The sequence below is a fragment of the Etheostoma spectabile genome, chromosome 19 (genome assembly GCF_008692095.1).
Source record: "Etheostoma spectabile isolate EspeVRDwgs_2016 chromosome 19, UIUC_Espe_1.0, whole genome shotgun sequence".
NCBI classification, from domain to species: domain Eukaryota; kingdom Metazoa; phylum Chordata; class Actinopteri; order Perciformes; family Percidae; genus Etheostoma; species Etheostoma spectabile.
In genome coordinates, this window is record NC_045751.1 from 3,291,368 (window position 1) to 3,315,574 (window position 24,207).

Sequence of the window (24,207 nt, forward strand, 5' to 3'; positions counted from 1 at the left end):
GACATTTTCCGACTTGACATTCTGTGACATTTCCAGTTAAATATTGCTGATATTCCTGCAGAGGAATTAAAAGCAAGTTTAAAAGGGACAGCAGCATTAAAGCTCTTTTTCTCCCTCTCTATCCTCCTTCACTCCCTCCTTCTATCTCACGTTTTCTGTGTCTTCATCACAAACACTCTGTTTCCCTCCTCTTCATGCAGCAACACAGGCTTACATGCACTATCTGCTAAGTGTGGTTGACTTGCATCCCCAGGTATTAGAAGAAGTCTTTTTAATCCAAAAGGATTACCAAAAATTCTATCACCCAGAATATACAGTAGACAGACACGTGTGTGACTGAAGACAGCTTATGGTGCTATTTTTAGCAAAAATTCAAAGATTAAGATGCAGTAACATACCTACAAGTGTCCTACATGGCTGTATGTAAAAAAATGGATCAGATGAAGAATATACCTCCACTTATTGCTGCCACAGTAAATATAATTTCTTTGCATTTATGACATTTAAGCCCACAAGATATCTCACTTTATGAAACTTGGCCTTGTTGTAACATGTTTACAAATGTAAAGAGCTTTACATAATCTGTAAATGTCATAACTAAATTCTCATTGTTACTATTTACACCAAATACCTGCCGGTTGTATGTGCGTAGCTAACTGAACTAGCTAGCTTGACTGCTAGCTAAAAATGGTGTTTAATAATGATATAAACCATGAAAATATGAAGACCAAATGACCAACAGTATAATGTTTTCTATCTTAGGTTAGCGTATATTGATATTTCTCTCTCAGTCTAATACTACCAACTAAAACACACTGTACTGCATATTTAAATAATACATACATTTACAACAACAAAGGTATGCAAGTGAGTTTAATATATAATCTATTGACTTATGCTAGTCATGCTACAGTGACCAAGGGGTATGCGAGCATAGCTCACGTTAGGGCTCCATAACAGACATTTTTGTAAAAATAGGTTAATGATTGTGCAACTTTCTGTTGCACTGTAGAGAAATTACCGTATTGTCAAGAAAAACTTGCACAGCAATGCTCAGCCATCACCGGAAAAGTGCTTCTGATTGACTTCACTGGTCTCCGTCAAAGTCTATGGCGGTGCTGTGTCCCTTTTTTTATACGGTCTATGACAGTGACTTATTATTATTATGACTGTTAACAGTTGATTGCTTTTGATTGAATGCCACTAGAGATGTTTCCTAGCAACTGATTTATACATTACCAAAGTCTAGCTAAAGTCGAGGCATTTCTTAAGTTTAAATAGGGCAACCTGATTTAGTTAATCACTGCTTTGAAACTAACTTGTAGCTACTTAAAGTAAGTACTAAAATACACAAACGTGTGGGTGGAGCAACATATTTCAGGGGCAAAAAGAATCAGCACAGTTTGTCAGTCCCTGTAATTAAAAGTGCAACGCTAATCAATGTCGACAATCACTTGTCAACCAGAAGTATTTTATTTCATTGCCTAAACAGGGTTGCATGATTTAGTCTTACATACATCAGTAGGACCTCTGTTCTTAGTGGCAATGTTTTGTGCATACAAGAACCTTTAAGTGTTTCCCTATTGATTCATTAGTCCATTAGCTCTAATACACCACAGGACCCCTAAAAGCTATTACTGACGTACTATCAACTGTCAACAATTTAGTGTTACAAAGCACCTTTTTAGTTAGTTCGTCATCATGATTCACGTTGTTTCCCACACTAATAAGATGAGAGCATGAAACTGCTTCTATTGTTAGAAAGTGAAGTTTGGATGTCATCAAGATATAATGTGTTTAAGTATCTCACTCTAGCAAAGCACTACTCCACATAGTTTATCAGTTATTTAAAGTGCTCTTCTTAGATTTTGTTGTTCTTAGCCCTGTATTCAACCCTAATGTTGTCCTTGGGTCAAATTGGCCCGTTTTCAGTAACAAAACAAAATGTCAAGAAAATGTCATTAAACATTAAAAATATCAAAAACCTTTGGAACACCCCCCCCCCCAAAAAAAAAAAGCACCCACAACATTGAAAAAGCGATAATAATGTTGAAAAAACGCTTTGCTTTTTCATGGTTGACGGGAAGACAACACAAGGGTTAAACAAGCTGAATTGAGACGTGAAGTGACACATTTTGCCATGAACCCAAAACAATGAGCTGAAAAATGCTAAAATGCTCTGTGTGTGTGTGTGTGGGGGTTTTCACTACAAGCGTCCTCATGTCACATTACACACTCTTATCCGAACCTTTCTTAATATAAAATATTGATTAGAGCAATTTTAAAGAATAGGTTGTATTTGGGTAGTTTTATGAACCACACTGAGTTGGAAATATCTTTTTTTTTAACATTGAGACTCGACCCTCTCCTGTGGTGTTTGTCATTATGCTCTCTCTCTTTGTCCTTGGTGGCAGAGCCAGACTCTGTATCCAGCTCGGACTGATTCATGTGCCACGTCTCCACTCACCGCACATCATCCACACTCATAACATATCTCTGTAAATAATCCATGATAAATATGGTTCTACACCCACCTATAAATCATTGTCATTAGAGCCCTTGGGATTTCATTTTCCAAAGCAATTGCCAACAAGATAATGATCAGCGCCTAGGGTTTGCTGAGCAAAACCATAAATGCACAGAATTTCAAGGCCCTTAAATAGCACCTTTTAATCAGAATTCCCACTTTGTAAACCCGTTGTCCTAGTCTGCACAGTCAAACATTTTAACATTTGGACGGAACCACAGAATCCGATCTGCATCAGAGATAGTAATTGATTGTAATCAAAATGTAAAGTAAGCCCGAGCCATCTCGCTAATGGATTTAATAGTTTATTTGACTGGAGAGGTGAATCAATCTTAAGATATTGACCACGGGATCCTGAAGGATTAAGGATGGGCCGAGGGGTCGCAGGGCAGAGCAGCGGGTTTGCTGCCAGAAGGCTAGTGCTTGGATAAAGTCCTCGGTTCTAAGCAGTTTAGCATATTGAATGGAAATTAACCTTCCTCTGATGAAGAGCCCAAGACAAGCAAATCCTCTTCCATTTGTTATTTCCTTCTTTAGTTCAGGAATGACAGAAGTACTAAAGCCACACTGTGACGCTCAGTTTACAAAATACAAGACAGACAAAATAATTTCATTAACTTAAAGGGAACTGTTTTCCACATTCTCCCAAACAGACTTTATTAATATTGTGTTTAGATTTCAATGCAGACACTCAAAATCCAAGTGTTTATAGCCTAACTGTGGCTGAATAAAGGGCTCCCCATTAAATTGATGTGTGCTCCGGGCTCCACCGTGAATATTTCTTTGAGGATAATGCAGCATCAAGCGCTCATGATATTGACATTGTAAGATGATGGAGGGTCTCTGCAGTAGTCCTCAACGGAGCACAAACATTAACTTCTCTTGCAGCCAGTGTCAGAACCAATCAATGCCACAATAATAACACAAAAAGAATAAAGTATAGATTATGAGCACTCTGTCTTCAGCTTGCATCGGTGAGTCCATACGCTGTGGCTTATTTTCTCACTAAATGGAGATAAACCACCAACCTATCTATTTACATGCTGTTGACGCTGGCACCTGACCATGCAATCAACACAGAGCATTCGCTTCAGTTTGCAAAATTAGAAGTGAAATTTTTGATTGTGCCATTAAAGAGGGCCCTCATTATGACTTGGCAAGGACAATTTGCATGCTCTATTCCACAGAATCTGAATGAGGCTCCAATCAATTATACTCATTATCCAGGCAACTGATTGGTATGTGGTCAGACCCGCCCTCTGCCGAGGTAGGGCCTTGGTTACCGGGCAGTCTAACAACACACACACACACGCAATATAATAAAACAGAGAGAAAAATAACATAACTTCAACAGCTGGTCCTTTTCTCCCATGTGTGCAAACATGCCTTCCCCAGAACAAACACGTAACAGTGAAATAGTGCGTGTGTAATGCATAATGATGATGCCATACCAAGTTAATTAGCTGTTAAAAGCATCTTAAGTGGAGTTTCTTTGTTTTGTCGTTCCTCAGCTGCAAACATGAGCATGTGTAAATGTGTTGATACATCCAGGGCTTATACTCATATTTAAACTGATTTATATTTACATCCTTCTTTAAAACCACTGATACAAGAAGGGGCAGGCAAGTATAGCTTGATTTATTATAACGCCAACAGGATAATATTGAGACATATATCTATATATATATAGATATTTATTGGGAAATTTTATATCTGTATATATATATATATAATCAACATATATGACTGTATTGTCTGTGAACATCTGAAAATCCTGCTCCCAGACACGATTGTGGTAAGCAATGTGTGTAAATGAATAAACCGGTAAATAAAGAAAGCATTTTACTAATAGAAATCACCATTTAACTTGCCCAGTTGATAACTTACATCAAGAGAATTCTTTTGTATTACACGCTTTTTCTAAAATGTTATGCAAATAGATAAAGTGTAGGGAAATAAACACGTAAAGGTGTGTTTTGGTTGTTTTCTTTCTACTAGTCCAAAGGAAGACACGTTATGGAAACAAAATTGACCAAAGTCAAAAACCAGTGCATCATTTTACAAGTGAAAACTTCAGTTAAGGATGTACCTCATTTCATTTGAATATGTAACTTTGGACTCTCAAAAACAGTATATATATACTGTATATATATATATATATATTCCTATTGAACACACTTGAGTCTGTTTGAATCTTTTGTACCTAAGGAGAAATGATTAACATAATTAGAAGACAGTGTTGCTCAAAGTTAATAGTGTTACATTATTATTCATAATGTAAGACCAAACTCTTTAAACTGTATAAAGAAAAATCAATAACTATAACTTTGTTGTGCCAGTTAAAGTGATCTTCCCCTCCATCATGCCCTACAGCTGAAGCTATTGCTGTCACAACTGCCACCAATAATCAGTGCCATAATCTCATTGTTCACGTGTTTTTGAGGTCAACATATTTGGGGTCAGAATGTAATTTAGTTGAACTTTGGCTGCGGAAACTGGTGGAAGCCATAGTGTGCGCCGCTTCTGCCTCCATTGGAAATAATGTCCTTGCTCTGTAGAGTTGAAGTTGCACTTTTGGTATGAAAGACGAGATAAGCAGCAGTGGATTTAGGACATTGAATTACTGTTGGCCGGAGAGCTGAATGTACTGTATTGAGACAACCCTGATGAAGGTCGAATGCAGTGAACAGCAGTGAACAGCAGTGACAATAGTAGCTCGATAATACAGTTCATGTCTTCAATGTGATATTACTATTTTTTATCAGTGGGCTTATCAGAGAATCTCATAGCAAGGATGTACTGTAACTGCTGGCAGCTGCTGGCAAATGGTAAAAAGGTTGCTCCCACCCACACACTGTATCTGTACAGGTTTAAATATTAATAATCATGTAAGTGACCTGTGTTTGTCTGAGTTTCTGTAGCTTCACTGAGGAATCCCTCAGTGAGCCTCCCCTCATAGCCAGGAGTAGTGCTTGCGATCATGGTGCCCACCGACACTTTGCCAACTCGAGGAATGCCATGGCGGTTCTTAGATAAGGTTTCCTTGGCCTTGTGGTAGCCTGACCAGACTTCTTCTCTGCCACAGGCTCAGCAAGGCTGCAGGGCAATGCTTGCTCTCATGAGAGATCATGCTGCTATTGGCAGGTTAAATGACTGGACAACAGCCAAATGCACGATAGCCCGCCACAAATCAGCTCGCCCCTCTGGCAAATACGCTTCTGAAGAGAGACACGGTCAGGGACGGAGGCAGCATTTTTAATGTTTGTGGGGGGGGGGGGGGAACACGGTGGCCTCAGTAATCAATGCTGGATTAACCTCTCTCATCAGAGAGATATTTGCAGCCTCAGTTTAATCTACCGCTGCTCATATTTTGTGCATTAAACCACAAATATCACAATTGCTTTGCCTATTTGCGCTCGTCCATAGAGAGTTGTTCCTGTTGACAGAGCTATTAGTCTGAGAGATTCCACAAAATTCATCATAGTCACCCTGCGGTTGTTTCACAAATTCATCATTTCATTACTTTTCCACAGAGGGTGGCGGTGGGGAGGGGGCTGGTGGAGACACCGTGTTTGTGATAACATCAAACTCCCAGAAGAAAACAAAACACTGTGGGGCTGGTAGGCTGCTAGGATGTGGCGTTAAAATAAAATCTCCGGTAATTGCCAAAACAAGGGCAGGAATTAATATTTAAATTCATGAGTGCTTGGTTAGAGGGCCTAAAAAGGTTTTCATTATATCTTGATCAGAAAGCCATTTATCTCAAGGCTCTCAATGATTCTGGCCCTCTAATCTGTCGGACAGATAATTAATATCTGCTTATTGAGTAAATGGAAGTCATTATCTTGATTTCCTTCAGATTATTTATCTGTCCGTGCTTCACAGTGAGGACACTTTATGGTTTGGGCCACTTTAGCTTGGCAGGTATTGATTACAGTCAGCGCTGTTAGGCTTTTTGGATATAATCAGCTGCAAGGACAAGGTGCTCTCTGTCAATAAAAACAGAATACACAAACACCATTCAAACAATACAGGAATACATATACAGTATATTGTGTGTATATATATGTATATACAGTATGTGTGTGTATATATATATGTGTGTGTGTGTGTGTGTGTGTGTGTGTATATACATATGTAAATGTGTACATTGATGTGTGTGTACACATATATATATGTGTACATATATGTGTGTATATATATATGTGTGTGCGTATATATATACATACATATATACATATATATGTACATATATACATATATGTACTGTACATATATGTATATATACATATATATGTACATATATACATACATGTACTGTACATATATATGTGTATATACAGTATATACAGTACATGTGTGTATATATATGTGTGTATGTATATACACTATGTGTGTGTGTGTGTGTGTGTGTGTGTGTGTGTGTGTGTGTGTGTGTGTGTGTGGTGTGTGTGTGTGTGTGTGTGTGTGTGTGTGTGTGTGTGTGTGTGTGTGTGTGTGTGTGTGTGTGTGTGTGTATCTGGCCAGATTCAACTTAACTCCAGTCTGAAGTCTAAAGCTATTCTCTTCTTGTGAACATGCATCACAATCACTTTCCTTCTATTACAAAGCCCCCACATCACTACAAAGCCCACTCTCAAATGTAGATCACAACTCAGCACACGTCAGAACAAGAAACCATGGCAACCAACATACATATGTTGATTGCTACATTCACTGACTTCCTAGGGGCAAGCAATAGTTTGCTGCACTGACACAGACACAAAAGAGAGGCTGTATTTTTGGAAATGTCTTTTGAAATAATGTTTTAATCACTGATTTCCATATCTCACCTTTACATAATAAATGCAGCTATGGCCAACTGTTATTTCGCTACTCACACTCTAAATGTCACACACTGATGTGCATGAATGGTCGCTGATTCAAATAATTTTGGGCAACTTTTAAGCTGATAATGATTGAAACACTGCATAACAAATGTAATTGGCCACTTCCAGTGAACATGAATATACTGCTAAATTATGTTTTTGTTTTATTCTACAGGGCTGTTTAGAAAAAGAGGGAGAAGATCTGATCCTGGGTCCTTCACGGCGTCATCTGTAAAGCAGGTCAAAGTCACAGGTTAGTGCCGGCAGGAGCCAGCAAGAGGTTATTTTTCGGGGGAAATTGGGATCACCTCAAAACAAAAGATTCAATAACAACTGGGAAAACACAGTGCATGTCCCCTGCCTTGTTGTGACAATACTGCAACATCCCATTTAGAGGGTAAGGTTTTTTTTCCCCTCCCATTCTAATTTTGCTATAATAATAATAAAAAAAAAAAGTCTTCTCAAGCCAAACATTGACCAGGGTAGTTTAAATGTGTAATACTATCTGAGAAGAGCAGCAGCGACTCTCTATCCACGTCCTGCTGTGAGCCCTCGGGGGGGTGAGTGGGGTCTGTGGTGCTTATCTCCCAAGTGGACATCCAGCCAGAGAGACTGCCTCGGCCCGGCAGGCCCCGCCTGCTGGCAAGCCTCTGGTCAGGTGCCTTGGCTCGGCTGCTCCGTGTCGCCCGGCTCAGCGGGTGGTGCTTGCTGACAGGGTTTTCCCCCCTGCATGGCGGAGGCAGGGCTGGAAATAAAAGCACTGTGACTTCTCATCTAATGGGCCGAGGCATTACAGTGAGATTGTGCAACTGATGGTGTTGTTCACACTCGTGTGTGCAAAGTCAAGCAAACATACAGTTGGTGGCTGGCAGGGCTGCGTGGGTTGTTCATGCCGCAGGCTTAAATTTAAACCCACTGAACAGTAGTAGCCATCGTAGCCTAACTCCTTTATCCCGCATCTGCCCTTCATTAATGCTGGGGACCATTCTATGGTGGATTCTTGTAACCTTTTTTTCTGCCAGTTAATCATCTCTGTCCTGTCTGCAGAAGTCAAAACCTGATCGAGAATAAAGATTTCTGATAGTTTTGTCTTTAAAAAAAAAGAAAGATTGCTGCCAGAGAGAGTGAGATTGACAAAAATGCTATGGAGAGATCCCTGTGTCTGTTTACAAAGCAGATGCATGGCCTGTCTAATGTTGGAGCTGTGTGATATTTAGGATCTCCTCTGTCCTGTCTACCAGGCCCCTCAGGGACAAAAGGTGCTGCGGGTTGGTAGAGATGGAGGGCGACACTTGCTAGAGACTGACAGGAAGCTTTATTTTTGAAATCTGTCACTCACCCGCACTAGACCTTCCCTCTATGTTCGGAGAGCTGTCATGCCACAGTTTGCCTCTCAAATCGTCTTCGTCCCACCACCGCCTCCCGCTTGTTGCGTAACCTGCCACGCCTATCACTAAGACCCATCACAAACCCAAGGCCTTACACACACACACACACACACACACACACACACACACACACACACACACACACACACACACACACACACACACACCAACACATCCGGAGCAACACGGCTGGAATGAGATCTAACAGCTTTGAATGCGCGCAGCTAAAGGCGCTATAGAATATGTGGCTGAATGAGTTCCATTGCGATGATAATACTGATCATACAGTGTTGGAGTCCAAAGCAATTTCCTCCTCTCTCCCCAGCACCTCTGCCTCTGTATCGGACATAACATCCTGAGACGGCGGAGATTGGTGGCCAGGATGCTGAATTTTTCATGAGGCAGGAAAGGTTAGATAAGATCCTCCCACATATTGGAGATAGTGCACTTACAGATCTGTATTTAGAGCTGAATGGTAAAAAAAAATCATTTTGGAAAGCTCAGATCTCGATTTTGACCCTTTTGCTAAAAGAACATTCAATGAAATGCTTCTGGGAGTGTCAAAACAGGTACTGAAGTGGCACATGTGAGACAAAGTGTTTTCAACCTGCCATGATGGCTTGCATTGTGTTGCTTAGGCAGACTCATGACTCACGAAATAATAAATTAAGTGAAGATAAACAGTTTTTCTTAATTTGAGTTGTGGATGTGTCATGCCTTACATCCTAAATACTGCACGTTGCTTAATCACAGTGCATGCTGTTTGCAAAGCATAAAGCTAAAATAAATGGATACCAAAACCTTGGATACTTAATATTTCTGTCAAATTATTAAGTGTTTCTTTATCTACAAATTGCAATAGGTTACTTTGCAATTCCAACATAAAGGAAATGGGCCTTTTAGTAAAAAACAACAACACAATAATTAGCCGCTTAGAGAAAGATGACTCATATTGCACAGAAGTAAGGGAATACATACAGTATTAAATATCTACAAAATAATAAAACGGACAATATTATTGTATGATTACTACCATTGTTCAAGCAATTGAAGGTGCTTGATTATGAATTTAACTTTCATTTTGACTATATTGCGGGGGGAACGCTATGCTGTCCAAATTGTAATGATTTATTTTCATTTTAAAGACTTGTTACACAGCCTCGCATTTCATTTGATTTCATTTTGATTAGGTGTATTTTACTTTATGATTATCTATATATCAGCCAGTGTGGGAACAGGATTATTGTGTGCGAAGGTTCCTGTTTTTTATCATGTTTGATGATAAGCAATGTGTGACTTTTCAAACAAAAGCATCCCCATGGCGATACTCAAGATGTTTTCTGGGGGGGGGGGTTAGATTACAGGCCAAGAAACGACCGCAGAGCCACACTCGGAGGAATCCAACACAGAGATGGGAGTTGAATGGCTTGATGGTAGGCCTTGTAAATGCTCCCCTGGGTTCTCTCCCTGCAGAGACATCTACAAAGATTTCCATAATCACAGAATAGCCCAGTGACTGTCAGACGCAAAGCCCAGATATAGCAGACATGTTATAGCTCTTAGTCGTAAAGGTCAGCAGCTGCTCCTCAAACACAGAGAACGAGCCACGCTGCCATTTGCCGTTTTCATCCACAGGTTGTGGTCTCTTCTTGGCAGGGACACGCTTTTTTTCATTCTGTAAGCCAGAGGAGTTTGAAAAAGGTGTTTTTCAGCAGTCTATAAATCTGTTTTTACTAGGCAGTAATTTATTGCAATTTGTTAAGATTTTCTTTTGGCCCTGACCATTGAAACCTAGCGGTGGAAGAAGTATTCAGATCCTTTGGGGAACTTGTAAAAGTACCAATACCACACTGGAAAGAAAAATACTCTGTTACAAGTACAAGTCCTGCATTGAAAATGTTACTTAAGTAAAAGTATGTACAGATCCTCAGGAAAATATACTTAAAGTATTAAAAGTAAAAGTACTCAACGCAGAAAAAGCCTCACATTTTAGAAACTGGAAACGATCCAAGCAGTTCTGTCAATTAACAAAGTGTTGAATCGGCTAGTCATTTCAGCTGGACTTGTAGACCTGTGTATTTTTGGGTAGTTCAATTTATGATAAAATACTGTTTTTGATAGACTACATGTGTTTTGTGTGCAAAAAAATAATTTGGAAAGTAACTACAGCTGTCAGATTAATGTAGTGAAGTAAAAAATACAATATTTCTCTCCAGAAATATAGCAAAGTAGAAGGAGAAAGTGGCATGCAAAGAAACGACTCAAGTAAAGTACATTAACAACAAGTAAAATACTTGAGTGAATGTACTTAGTTACATTCCACACAACCACCTTTTTTCCTTGCGGGCATAGAGTAGCCCACCTAATCGACTCAACTCAGCTGAACCCCTCACCACCTACCCGCAGGGCGGCCCTTTAATTGAGGACATGTTTTGACATGCAGGTCTGCACTCAATTAAGCTCGCATGACACCAGCAATAATCAAGAAATGGCATTCCATTTGTGTTAAACTCTGCTTGTTGAGCTGACCATTAACTGACTATGACTCACCACTTGTTTGGCGGCTACAATGACTCTTTTGCAAATAATGATTAAATTACTTTTATTGGAGTGAGCCTTTTATGTTGCAGGATATAAATGACCTTTGAGTGCTTTTCAGAGTTGAAGAGTTGTCAAAGCATAATGTGGGAGGGTGAGTTGATGGGTATGTCATTTATGGGGATGCTAGGAATTTGCTTTCACATTGGTGGCAGCAGGAAATTCTGTAAATTCCAAACTTTATGAAATCCTTTATTCACAAGAAATGGGTTTTCTGACAGCCCACTGGTAAGCAAATACGTGTTTCCTTTTTAATCATTCTTTTGTACATTCAGGTTGAATGGAAAATCATCTTCATGTCATTTCCTGTCCACAAAGCCTGTTACTTAAGCTCATTGTAGCTTATTAGGGATCCCTTTGATAATGGTTGGAACTGCCAGATCGATGTCTGGTGAATATTCCAGAAGTGCAGGTATTCACCTCTTCTGTCACTCAAGGACATGTTCCGTATAAGCAGTCGGGGGAGCTGGGCAAGAGGCCACGCAACGCCTTTGATGACCCCTACAAGCGTGTTCTGATGCATATGCATGTGTTAGCGGTGTTTTGTACAGTCAGGCAATGTTACTGCACAAATGAGCATTTGTAAACCCAGGACAGACACATGCAGGTCACGCTGTTTTATTTTTTCCCCGTTCTGCTGAATAAAGGGAGAATAAGTCCTTTGTCACAACCAAGGCAGCCTGAGGTTATGAATGAGTTGTATATTAAATGAGGCAAATTTACCGTATATTAGTATAACTCAATTCCGCATCCAGTTTCAGGTTGGCAAAATACCCATATTTGCTTCGCTGTGAGGCTATGATATCTCATATCTAATCGTTTATTGCTTGTTGCTCTTCTTTTTATATTAAATCAAAGAAGAATGTACCAAACACTCAGCTATTGGCCACCCCTTTTGCAAGCATTGCCACTGGTAGATTACATCAGCTGTAGCTAATGAACCAATGTGTCCAAAGGCCAAAATGAAGCTGATGGCTATTGTCTGCTCCATATGCTCTCTGTAAGTCACCTATGCTAAACATATGTTTTTAGATAAAGAAACACCACTCTATGATCATGAGGGGACTGAGTTTTTTTTTTTTTCCAGTTCAACAAGACAAACACAGTGGTGTCTCTTCCTAGTGAAACAAGTGTTTAGCAATTTGAAGAGTCATAATTTAAACTATTACTCATATCAATGGCACAGCATATCGATGGTTTATGCGAAAGCTGCAGAATTTGGAGCAAGTAGATTGTGAAAAATGTATCGTGCAAAAGCTATTAGGCTGGCCCTGAAAACTGTAGTTAATCTTCCATTTCAGCCAACAAAGGGTGATTATAGATCTCAGTTGAATCTAACCCTAAATCTCTTTTGTTGTGTTGCTTGTGACATCACTGCACCGGCTTGCAATGGATGAGTGTGTGTGTGTCGTCTTTCTCGCTCCTATCATAGTGTATACTATTTTTAAAAAAGTACAAATGTCATAAATAATTTTGGTTTCCTACTGGCAGTCTCAATATGGTTACTTAAAATGCTAGAAGTGTATTTAATGTTGGGTATATTCAGTTTACATTGATTAGGTTATACATTTATTACAAGTTATCTCTTGTATTTGGACAGAAGAGTCCCTCTTTCGATCACTTTGGCTGCACATGGCCTTCTGAAGAAGTCCCAAGGGGGTAATCACAACATTTCCCAGTGATGCTTGCTTGGCTAAGCAGTTTTAATACACAAATCAATTTTGCATTACCCCCTTCTGGCTGTGAGTGCTCATAGTGTGAGAGCCATGCAAAATTGATGGGCCTTAGCATGCAGATTGCAACCCCAGTCAATCTTAAATCTGGCCAGGCCTTTCTTTAACAAGACAATGTCAGAGGGGTGGGTTGGTTTGTTTTTCTTGTAAAACTGTTGTTCTGCTTTTAGACTTTGGTTGAAAAGAAAGACAGCTGCTCCAGTGGAGAAACAATGTCAAGAGGCACAGCATGAGAAAGTATGATGTGTGAGGGGATGTGAGGAAAAACAGAGAAAGTGAAAAAGTTTCCAGTAACCCCAAATGGCACACTCAAAGACCCAAGCAATATAAAACAAGTATTCCAAAAAAGGCAATATACTTCCCTCTTGTCTGTATTAAAATGTCTTAAATATGATGACCTATATCTTAAGGGCATTTGTTTTTTGCCACAGCAATTACATTATGTCATCTGGAGAGCAGCTCTGTATTTGACTAGCTGATGACTTGACTGCTGAAAGAAATTATAGCGCCCATAATTAGCTTTGGCTATGAAATGAAGCTATCATGGGAAAGAATGAGGAAATTTCACACTTTGGAAATTAGATTTTGCAAGGTGCTGTGTCAATGTCCTTGAGTATAGGCACATCAAAAGCCCTTTTCTTCCCTCTCACGCAGTCCTTTCTTTGACAAATATGGACAGTAATCTGCAATAAACAGCAAACTGAACAGCAAGGAGGCATTTTGAGGATCTAAAAGCCACATTTGTAAGTGTAATACTTGCTTTCAGTGCTAAAATACAGGCGATCCCTTCATTTATACGTTATTCAGTATTGGTATTCACAAGTCAGTCTTTTTCCGCATGGCTTTGACATTTTAGAATGGGAAATATTACTTTTGCAAAGTCAAAGTTTTAAATATTAAAATTTTTGCATTGTTAACATTCATATTTGCTATCTAGCAGTGTCCTTCCCTGCCTTTTTTGGTGCACTGCTACTCTTCTTTTTGCTTTACAGCCACTAATTGTCTATCAGCAGGATGGCATGAAACTGGCAGCAGGAATGTGTATTGGGTTGCCCACAAACAAAATGGGGACCCACAGATAACAACATTGCTCCATAGCACCACACGGTCAAAAACTCCACAGGGTAAATGTTAAGGTACAAAATATGCATTATATTTGCATAGACAATTCCACAGAAAAAACATCCAGAAAAAGAAAAAGATACGGTAGGATGACTAAAAATATACAGTACATCATGTCAAAATATGTGCTTCATCTAAATTGATGTACTTGAATGTGTGCGTTGTTCAATTGTTCTTCATCAAAACTACAGATAAAGGTAATATTTGTAGAAAAAAAGTACATGATGGTCACTTCCTAATGTAAATGTCAGAACATTTCCATGAAAGGAGTGGGATATGGACAGAAATTATGGAATATAGAGTGATAAGAAAGCTTTAAATGTAGTATAGTTTATTCCCGTGTTGGTCATGTGGACTGCTTTAGAGGCATTTAATCTGTCCAAGGCTTGGGCTGTTTGGACAGGGTGCTGTGAACAGTCTAACATACAAACATCCACTACGGTTTATACAGATTTACAATCCTTTAGCATGCTGAAGGATGTCGTTTTTGGTCTGCACAAATCTAAAAGTGTTGTACCTGACTCCAAAAGCAGGCTGCTGTGTTCTACAGTTTCTCTATGGAGAAGGGGGGTTTGTTGCCATGACAATAGTAATGTCACTTCAATGGCAGAGATGTTAAGATGGCGGGTGTGTTGCATTTCATATGCAGGTGCTATGCACAGAGGAGTAGTAATACAGATAATGGAATCAATTTCCGGTGATTTCTGAAGCAGAGAGCTTGCTGAGAAATAATAAAGGAATTAAATGAGCTAGCGCTAAACATAATCCACCGGTTACCGACGGCTATTTGACTTCAGATTGCTCCTTAGCCGGTAGAATTGAAAAAAGCCAGACTTTGCTTTCTTTCATTATTCGCTGTGATTCCTTATAAGCTCACTTTTACCTTATGAGCAAAAAGCACAAGAGGCTTCTGCGTCTCTTCTCGGCCACATTTGAAAGAATGTGCCGGTTTGTGTGGTAGGCAGTTTTTTTTGGGTGCTGTGCTGACTGGAAGAAGGAAGGCTTTTACTGTACCCACAAGACAACAAACCAAAACGTCTTAAAACCTTGTGCTTAAATAAAGATCTGTAATTGACTCCACCACAGGGATAATGTTTCCTATTTAACTGCTTGGCCGACTTGCAGGTCTTATTATTGCTTGTACAGTGGCAAGTAATCTGATCAGTTTGCTGCAGGTCAAAGACAATGATTTTCTTACCATCTGCCTGCTCAATACTAACATGCTTAGCTTGTACTTTCGACCTGTCCGGCCTTGTGAGCAGCAGTGTCCCCAGAAAAGCAAGCATCTGTCACAAATTCAATTTTCCATGGAAGGAAAATTCTCTAAAGGCTCGGTTGTATGCACTTGTTATTTAATCCTGTGTCGGCTCAAAGCATGACGTATAGAGACTGACAACTGGAATAAAAAATAGTTGGGGGCTGGTTTCCAAGTAGACAAAATACATTCTAATCAAACATGTAGCTGTGTCTGAGTGTGGACATTTTTGTTTGAATATACTTTAATGAATTTGCTCTTATACAATATTAGTGCTTCACTGCATTCTCCAGCATTCACTTTGCCAGGATCTGTCTTCGCATGTCAGACTGCATGCTTGTTGTTGCTCCAGGGAGTTGTCCCAATTAGATTGCTACACTTTAAGCTAAACCAAAGACTGTCTACTCTGATTTATTTATTTTTTTTTTTTTTTTTTTTTGGATGGTTGGTCTTTTAAGAGATATATAGATAAAGTAAATTCAATTAGTATCCTTAATGAATCCTTTAATACTCATTACTGTAAGATTGAGATAAAGAAAAGCGGATAAGTTAAGCACCTATTCATGTTTTCATATTAACAATGGATCAAATAACTATGCGTGAAATGACAGAGGTCACCTGTGGTGATAAACCCCTCAGAGTGAGAAGTGGTTGGGGGCCAAAACAGCAAACCCAATGTTAATTTCACTTTGCGTCTGCTCTTTAGATAGGCATCTGTTTGCTAATGAATTTGACTTACCAATATAAGTTGATAATGGTTGCGTTTACAGCTTTTCGTGCAAATTGTGTTATACATCCTATTACAATTTTAATGCATGCTGATTTTTTAACCTTTGAGTCAATTTGGAGGTTGATGTTGAAAATAATCAAAAAGATACCTTTTAATATATTATAAGTTCAGTGTCTCAGATGATATGTTACTAAATATTAAAAAGAACATAACCTCTACTCTGAAAATGTGAGCAGAGAATGCAATAGCAATATAATGTATAGTGGCCTTTGGAGTGACATTACTAATCTTTTTTTCCTGAAATACTTTTAGATTTTAGCTCTCTTTTTGTTTACACTTTTTGCAACCTTTCCAGTAATTTCAATAACTGTCTTCCAACTTCTTTATCAATGACATTTACTAAGACTGTAGTCTGTAGTTTTCTTGTCCCCTACACTATGTTTGGTGTGTCTGGAAATAGCAGAGTGAGAACTATCTCCTTCTTCTCTCAGACTAAATCCTGCAAAGTCCAATTTGGGTGCTGCAATATATTTAGCTCCCCATTATGAAACAGCGACTCATTTGGCTGCAGGTGGCTTGGTCTCCCATTGCTGGACAATCCCATTGATTGGACAGTCCTCTGAACATAATTTCAGATGTGTTGAAAGGGACATTAGCTGCCTGTGCAAGCTGTTCCAGGGAATATTGGTCCTCTACATCAAGTCAAGAAGCCCGGGCAGCCAAGAAACTCTCTCTGTCTGCTCAGGGACTGGGAGCCGTTTTACAGCAACTTATTGTATGACAGTTGTTTACTGCATACCACATGTAACTTCAAGGTGGGATTAGTGTAGCTATTAAGCCACTGAAACTTAATGGCGCGCTTGTATCTGAAATCTTTTCTTCATCATTATTCTATTTTTGTGCATGAATAATTAAAACTTAACAAATTATTTCTTTTCTAGTGAATTGAGAGGAGCCAATGCTTTAATGCTTTGAAAATAGATTTTTGACTTAAATTTCCATTGGATTTTGTCTTTACCACATTAGTCAAAGATATGTTACATCTTGAAAATCCATATTGTATCATCTACCTAATCTTTTTTTTTTACATCTGGGCAGGGCCGCCAGCAGAAGATGTATACATAGCATTGCCTAAGTCTGTAAGCCAGGGATCATCTTCCACATCTTCATATATAAGGGAGTGTATTGCATTAGATTTACATGTGTCACAAGCACACTTGAATATGATTGACATATCAAAAAGGCAAATTGCATGTTCTTTAAATAAGCCTCAGAGACAGTTAAGTGACATTTCTCGTCAGTGAAATCATGTGCCTTCCCTGTACCGCTATAAAATAATCATTAAATCAAAAATGAACAGCACCGTAAAATCCCATAGAATCAGTGGGCCAGGAAATACAATTAAATTAATGAATTGATTTGCGAATGAAAGGGCCAAAAATATGCACTGAAAATAAAAACAAAATGTCCAAAAAACTATAAAAGAAAAAAGAAGATAGTGACCGAAACATCAATTACTTAACTTAGCTTTAGCCAAGTGCCATCTTTTAACTATGTAAATACCGTACATATCCACACTCCTTATATTTCTTTATTTACATTTCTACTTTGATATTTACTCTATTTGTGCAACTGCAACACAGAGTCTTCTTCTTCTTCTTCAGAGATTCTGATTCTGATCTAGTTCCATTATACTGGAGAAAATTTAATTTATAATTTAATTTATACTGTTTATAGGCAGCCATCTCTACGGCTGATATCTTCAACACTGGGCAACTCACAGATAAACAATCTAGATAGATAAATAGCACTACAGGTAGGAGGACATTTTTTTTTAATGTTTGTTTCTGGGGTGAACTGTCCTTTTTAAAAATGCCATGAAACATTTATACTCAAAATTGTTGCCAATAGATTTTCTAACAATAAACAGATTAATTGACACTGTGAAAAAGACCATCACTTTGAACAGACTGGATTGGCTGAAGTGATACAGTGTTTCTCTCTCTCTCTCCCTGTCAGCAGTAGCTCGCTCTACCTGGCCTAATAACGTAGCAGCATGCTGTAAGGTCATGCTCTGCGCCTCGGCTTGGACCCAGCGGCTTTGAGCGAGTGAGGAAAGGCGTTAACGTGGAACGCTATCAAACTTGATGTCTGATGTCCCGTGGGTACGGTACGATATTATGTAGTATCTGTGAATGTACGTTAGCAAAAGTTGGCTAATTCACGAGGGTGCAATTTTATGTGTGAGCTAATATTGTGCATCTGTTCATGTTATGCATCTGTTTACTGAATGCAATATTCAGTCCAAACATACTTGAGAATGTGGTTTAATCTCAGTATTTATTATTATGGTATATTAGGTTATGACTGTTGCAAATGTTCTACTGTACTGTTGCAGATCTGAAGAACAGCACGTACATGTTTAACATGCTCTTTTAGGTCATTGGTGAAATCCAAAATATCGTCAAGGTAAACAAATACATATAACCTATTCCTGAATACATCATTAACAAATGCCTGGAACACAGCAGGGGCGTTAGTTAATGCAAAAGGCATAACCAAGTATTCGTAATGTCCACTGGGAATGTTAAATGCTGTCTTCCATTCGTCCCCCTCCCTAATCCTTACCAAATGGTAAGCATTTCTCAAGTCAAGTTTGGTAAAGATAGTTGCCCCGCTACAATAGTTCAAAAGCAGAGTAAATCAATGGGAGGGGGTCCTTTTTCTTCACTGTGATGTCGTTGAGTACACGATAATCAATGCACGGCCGTAACAACTTATCCTTCCCCACGAAGAAAAAAACAGCGGCAGCCCCTAGGTGGTGAAGAGCCAGGCAGCAAGTCAATGGTGCAGTCGCATGGTATGTGAGGGGGTAGAGCATTAGCTCTAGCCTCTTAAACACCTCCTTTGAATCCATGTAGCAGGAAGGAACAGGAGATAGATCCAGAAAATCCCTCTTCTCAGGAACCTCAGTGTCCACAGAAAGAGAAGCAGGAACCACAATCACCTTTTACTGAGTCAACACCGGAATAATATCTCCAGAACTCCCTTCGAATCTGGACTAAAACAGGTCCTTGCACAGGTCTCCAACCACCCCTTAACAACCCCTAAAGTCCAATCAATGTGAGTATTGTGTTTGAGGAGCCAGGGACACCCAAGGATAATTGGGTGTTGAGAGGAATCCACCAGAAAAACCAGGGTTACAGGGGTGGTCTGATGAGTTACCCGCCAGGGCAGCCAGCCATCCAGCGCTGTGGCCCTCAACAGCACAGGCAGAGAGACAGAGCTCAGTCCCAACCCTTGAGCAAGGGAAAAGTCCATGAGGCTAGCATCAGCCACGGAATTGAACATAACCTCTTCAGTCCTGGACATCTCAGTGGAGGACAAAGTCATGGTGAACTTGGGACGAGAGGGAACATTAGAAACAGCAGCACTGCTCACCAGGACCCTCTCCTTTACTGGCAAGCCTCCCCTTTTACTGGACACTGCCTGATGAAGTGGCCTCGCTGAGAGCAGTATATGCATTCTTCTTCCCAGATTCTCCTCCATCTTTCCTCCAGAGTCAGAAGAGTCCTACCCAGCTGGCTGAAGCCTGATGAGAAATGACAGCTGGCAAGAGTGGTTATGACGAGAAAACCAGACCGGCGAAGCAGGAGAACCATCCCTGACCGTGGGACCAGCAGATGAAACCAGACCAGTGGAGCTCTGAGAGACTGGTGACGTAGCAGAAGACTGGATGGCTTGAAACTGCGTAGTCAGGAGAGACACTTGTTGACAGACGGCTTTCTGTAACTCCAGCACTTCCTCTAACTGGTGAAGCTTCTGTCCTTGAGATCTTAGCACGTTACTTAAGTCGGCGGAGTCCATGATAGTGGTGAGATCGCATTATCACGCACACATGCAAAACAGAAAACAGAAACTTGACACAGGGACAAGACATGACAGAATGCTGTCTATTTAATTTAGGATTCAATGTTTATTTGTAATTTAGTTATAGTAGCATTTATTTACTTTGAACTTATACTATTTCAGAACCACATCCATGTAGTCATCAACATACTGTTGGAGAAATGAGCGTGTGTTGGTTGTGTGGCAATAAAGGGTAATTAAGAAGTGACACTTGTTTGGTTCTTATTGGACCCCTTTCAGTGGACCCGGATTTACTACTTACCAATCAGTTACAGGCACATGGGTAGCGCCATTTTTCATGGTCCTTCGAGGCGGATCCAGGCCCACTGTTGTTGACGATGTCAGATTATCCAAAATTCCTAGTGATGGTGCAGAGGCAAACTACATTTCCAACACTTTTGATGGACTACTACCTTACTGGTCTAGATCTAAGGAGACGCACTTTACTGCCTACATCTGCACACGCTCCAACCGACCAACCAAGGGAGGAAGTGGAGTATGAGAGGAGTAAAAACCACAGTCGCTCATCTTCACCAGTAAGACAGAAGCCGCACGGCCCATCACAATGGGAGATTCAGGACAACTGGGATAAGAGGACTGAATCGCTACGAACGGAGAACAGAGTCTTAAAGGTCCCATGACATGATGGTCTTTGGAATTTTTTATATAGACCTTAGTTGTCCCCTAATACTGAATTTGAAGTCTCTTTTATATAGGCCTTTGTGGTCCCGTAATACCATATCTGAAGTCTCTTTCCCAAAATCCAGCCTTGGTGCAGAATAACAGCCACTAGAGCCAGTCCCACTATGATCTTTCCTTAGTATGTGCCATTTCTGAGTCTGTAGCTTTAGGGGGTGTGGCCTTGCCCAACTGCCACTTTGCTCGTATGAAAGCCATGATGTCTTTCTCTCATGGGTTGGCCAAACTCTCTGGGTGGGCAAAGCAGAGAAAGGGCAGGTAACCTTGCCCTTATTACGTTGTAAGGGGCAACTTTCATTTTCTCAAAGGCTGAGCTGCATACCCGGGGCTCTGTTTACACTTATCACCATTTCTAACCACTTGGGGGACCATAGGCAGGCTGGGGGAATGCATATTAATGTTAAAAAACCTCATAAAGTGAAATTGTTATGCCATGGGACCTTTAAAGATCGACCAGAAAGCTCTCCTGGAGGAATTATGGCTAGATAATGAGCATCTCCAATGGATTACCCTCTTAAGCGACGTAGAGCCCGCTCCCCTGAGTATCGTCACATACATCACAGACATTCACACAGATTGGTGAGGAGTCCCAGCCAGTCACCAAGGAGCCTATGAGCCCATGAGCCACTGCTCCCCAGAGTACCTACATGCCGGCTCTTCTGAGAATTGTCGCACTGCCAAGCAGCGCAGAGTCTGTTCCCCTGACCATTATCATACAGGAGGGAGACGTAATTGGAAGGAAACCAAGCAGCATTACTCCCCACCAAGACATGGCGGTCCACGATACTAACGCTCCCACTCCAGACACTGGAGCCACCGTCCAGCTGGTGGCCAAGAACGGTCCAACTCCTACTATACCAGACTTTGTTTATCCAAATCCTAGAAAGTTTGCACGTCTGAAAGTTCCACTGGACGACATCCTACCAGCTGATACAAATGAAAGGTTCAAGTTCCAAAGTCTAGTTTATCACCTAAAGCTGGAGGAAGCCCTGTTCATTGCTAACTCTTTCTCAAACTCATAGTACCCTTTCAAAGACGCTATGGCTGCTCATGCCCCTCAAGAGTGTTTTAATCCAAACCACCATCTTTTTTCCTTTCATGCTGACGTTTAAGGTAAACTTACTCAACTCTGCTTTATTGTTTAATTTAGCGGCTATTTGCCTGGATTGTATTTAAACTAAACTAGTTATACTCAAGCACTCATAGTTCTCTTAAAGTGACTGCCTCCCTGATCTGACAATTGTTAAAGCGCTGTGAGCTACTTTAGCTTAGCCATTAGCAATGGCTTATTCCTCTCCCTCTCCTGCTCTCCCTTTCTCAGTGTGTCAAATGTTTAGCTATTCCCCTGCCTCCTTAAGGGATAAATATACTGTATATGTAATAAATGTAGTATATTCGCTGCTCTGGTGGTGAGGCTTATTGAGTTTGATGCACGGCTTTGCACCATGGAATCAAAATCAAATGCTTCCGTAGCTAGTCAGCGCTCCGTAACTTGTGCGGGCCAACTGCTAATAGAAGCTCTGGTGGCTTCCCTCGGCAGGCCCAGAGGAGCCGGGTGGGTTGGTGGCTGTCCGAAGGAAGTGTATTGCTAAATCAGGGGGAGCGCACATGGCGGCCGTACTAAATCGGACCCGCCAACATCTTCGCCTTTCTAACACTTTCTCCCCACTCAGTGACACACTAGCTGAGAAGCCAACTCTGGTTATTGGGAGCTCTATTCTGTGGAACGTGAAGCTGGCGGCTCTGGCGCCCGCGGTCGTGTGCGTCCCTGGGGCCAGAGCAGGCGATATAGAATCCCATCTAAAGCTGCTGGCTAAAGGTAACTGTAAATACAGTACAGTACAGTAATGATGTGGGCTACGTGGATAACTGGAGTGTATCTGGGGAAAGCCTGGTCTGATTAGGAGAGACGGCATTTATCCTACTTTGGATGGAACCGCTCTCATATCAAAATGTCTGACCGAGTCTATTATCGGTCATGAACCATGACAACCCAAGTCTGATATAAGTAATCAGATGTGTCTAATAATACTCAAATTCCTCGAGGCTCTGGCCGAGGAGGGCAAGTTGCAGCCATCTTTGATTTAAGCCTGTTAATTAATCCTGAACCAAAACTAAATTATAACTTGTTGGAAAGCCTTGTTCTTAATTTTCAACATCCAACATGGAAAACATTCCAGACAATTACATGTGTTGTTATTTACCAAGCTCCAGGACCATATTCTGAATTTTGATCTGAATTCAGAGTGTTATCTGAGTTTTTATCAGGTGTAGTCCTTAAATCAGACCAAGTACTTGTAGGGGATTTTAATATCCATGTGGATGTTGACAACGATAGCCTTAGTATTGCTTTCAACTCACTTCTAGATTGAATTGGTTTTAGTCCGAGTGTACATAAGGCCACTCACTGTTTTAACCACATGCTCAACATTGTGCTAACATATGGCTTTGAAGTTGAAGATTTAATAGCATTTCCGCAGAATCCTTTATTATCAGACTATTTTTTTAATAACTTTCGAATTCTTAGTACCCCGACTTTACAAAATTAGATAAGAACTTATACACTAGATGCCTATCTGACAGTGATATAGCTAAATTTAAGGAAGCATTTAACTCAAAGCTGTGCCTTAATATAACAGAGGACCTTTATGTTAACTTTGATAATTTTGTAGACAGTGCTATGGCCTTTCTACGGACAACCTTAGACTCTGTTGCTCCTCTCAAAAAGAAGTGATGAAGCAAAAGAAACTGTACTGTATAACTCCTAAACTCGCAAATTAAAAAAAACCTCTTGTATGAAGTCTGAACCAAATCTGAGCCGTTTAAGGGTTTGGAGTAGGTACTCGATCAAATGCTTTATAAGTGTCCAATGATAATGTTAACGTCTGCCCTCCTTTGGATTTTCAGTGGCTCATTATATTTAAGAATCTGCAAAGATTGTCATTGTAATATCTCCCTGTGATAAAGCCTGTTTGGTCTGGATTTATAATTTGTGCAATGATCTATTTCACTCTCTTTGCCAATATGGCTGTTAAAGTACGTACAGTACATTACCATTCAATAGAGAGATGGGCCTGTATGACTGGAATTCAGTAGGGTCTTTACCGTCTTTGTGTGTTACTACTACAGTTGCTTCTCTCCAAGATGGTGGCAGTGTGCCAGATTGTAGAGCATGGTGATATGTTTTCAGTAGAAGGGGGGACAAAATTTCTTTGAAACTTTTATATAATTCATTAATGTAGCCATCGGGTCGTGGACTTTTATTATTTTTCAGAGATGCAATTGTCTCTTTAATCTCCCATTCCTCAGTGGGTTCATCTACGTCTTTTGCCATTGTCTCAGATAATTCAGTTAATTTCATATTTTCCAAAAATGACG

At 40.2% G+C, this 24,207-nt stretch overlaps 1 long non-coding RNA gene across 2 annotated transcripts in view; it reads left to right on the plus strand.

Annotated features, from left to right (window-relative positions):
- Positions 1 to 24,207, plus strand: part of LOC116707317 (uncharacterized) — a 146,849-nt gene that overhangs the window by 82,875 nt on the left and 39,767 nt on the right. The window contains exons 2-3 of one of the 2 annotated variants that reach the window (XR_004336463.1): positions 7,571 to 7,648; positions 9,109 to 9,184. This is a non-coding gene — a long non-coding RNA (uncharacterized LOC116707317). Of the gene's footprint in view, positions 1 to 7,570; positions 7,649 to 9,108; positions 9,185 to 24,207 lie in introns of those variants that run through there. The other variant, XR_004336462.1, reaches the window with a different exon arrangement.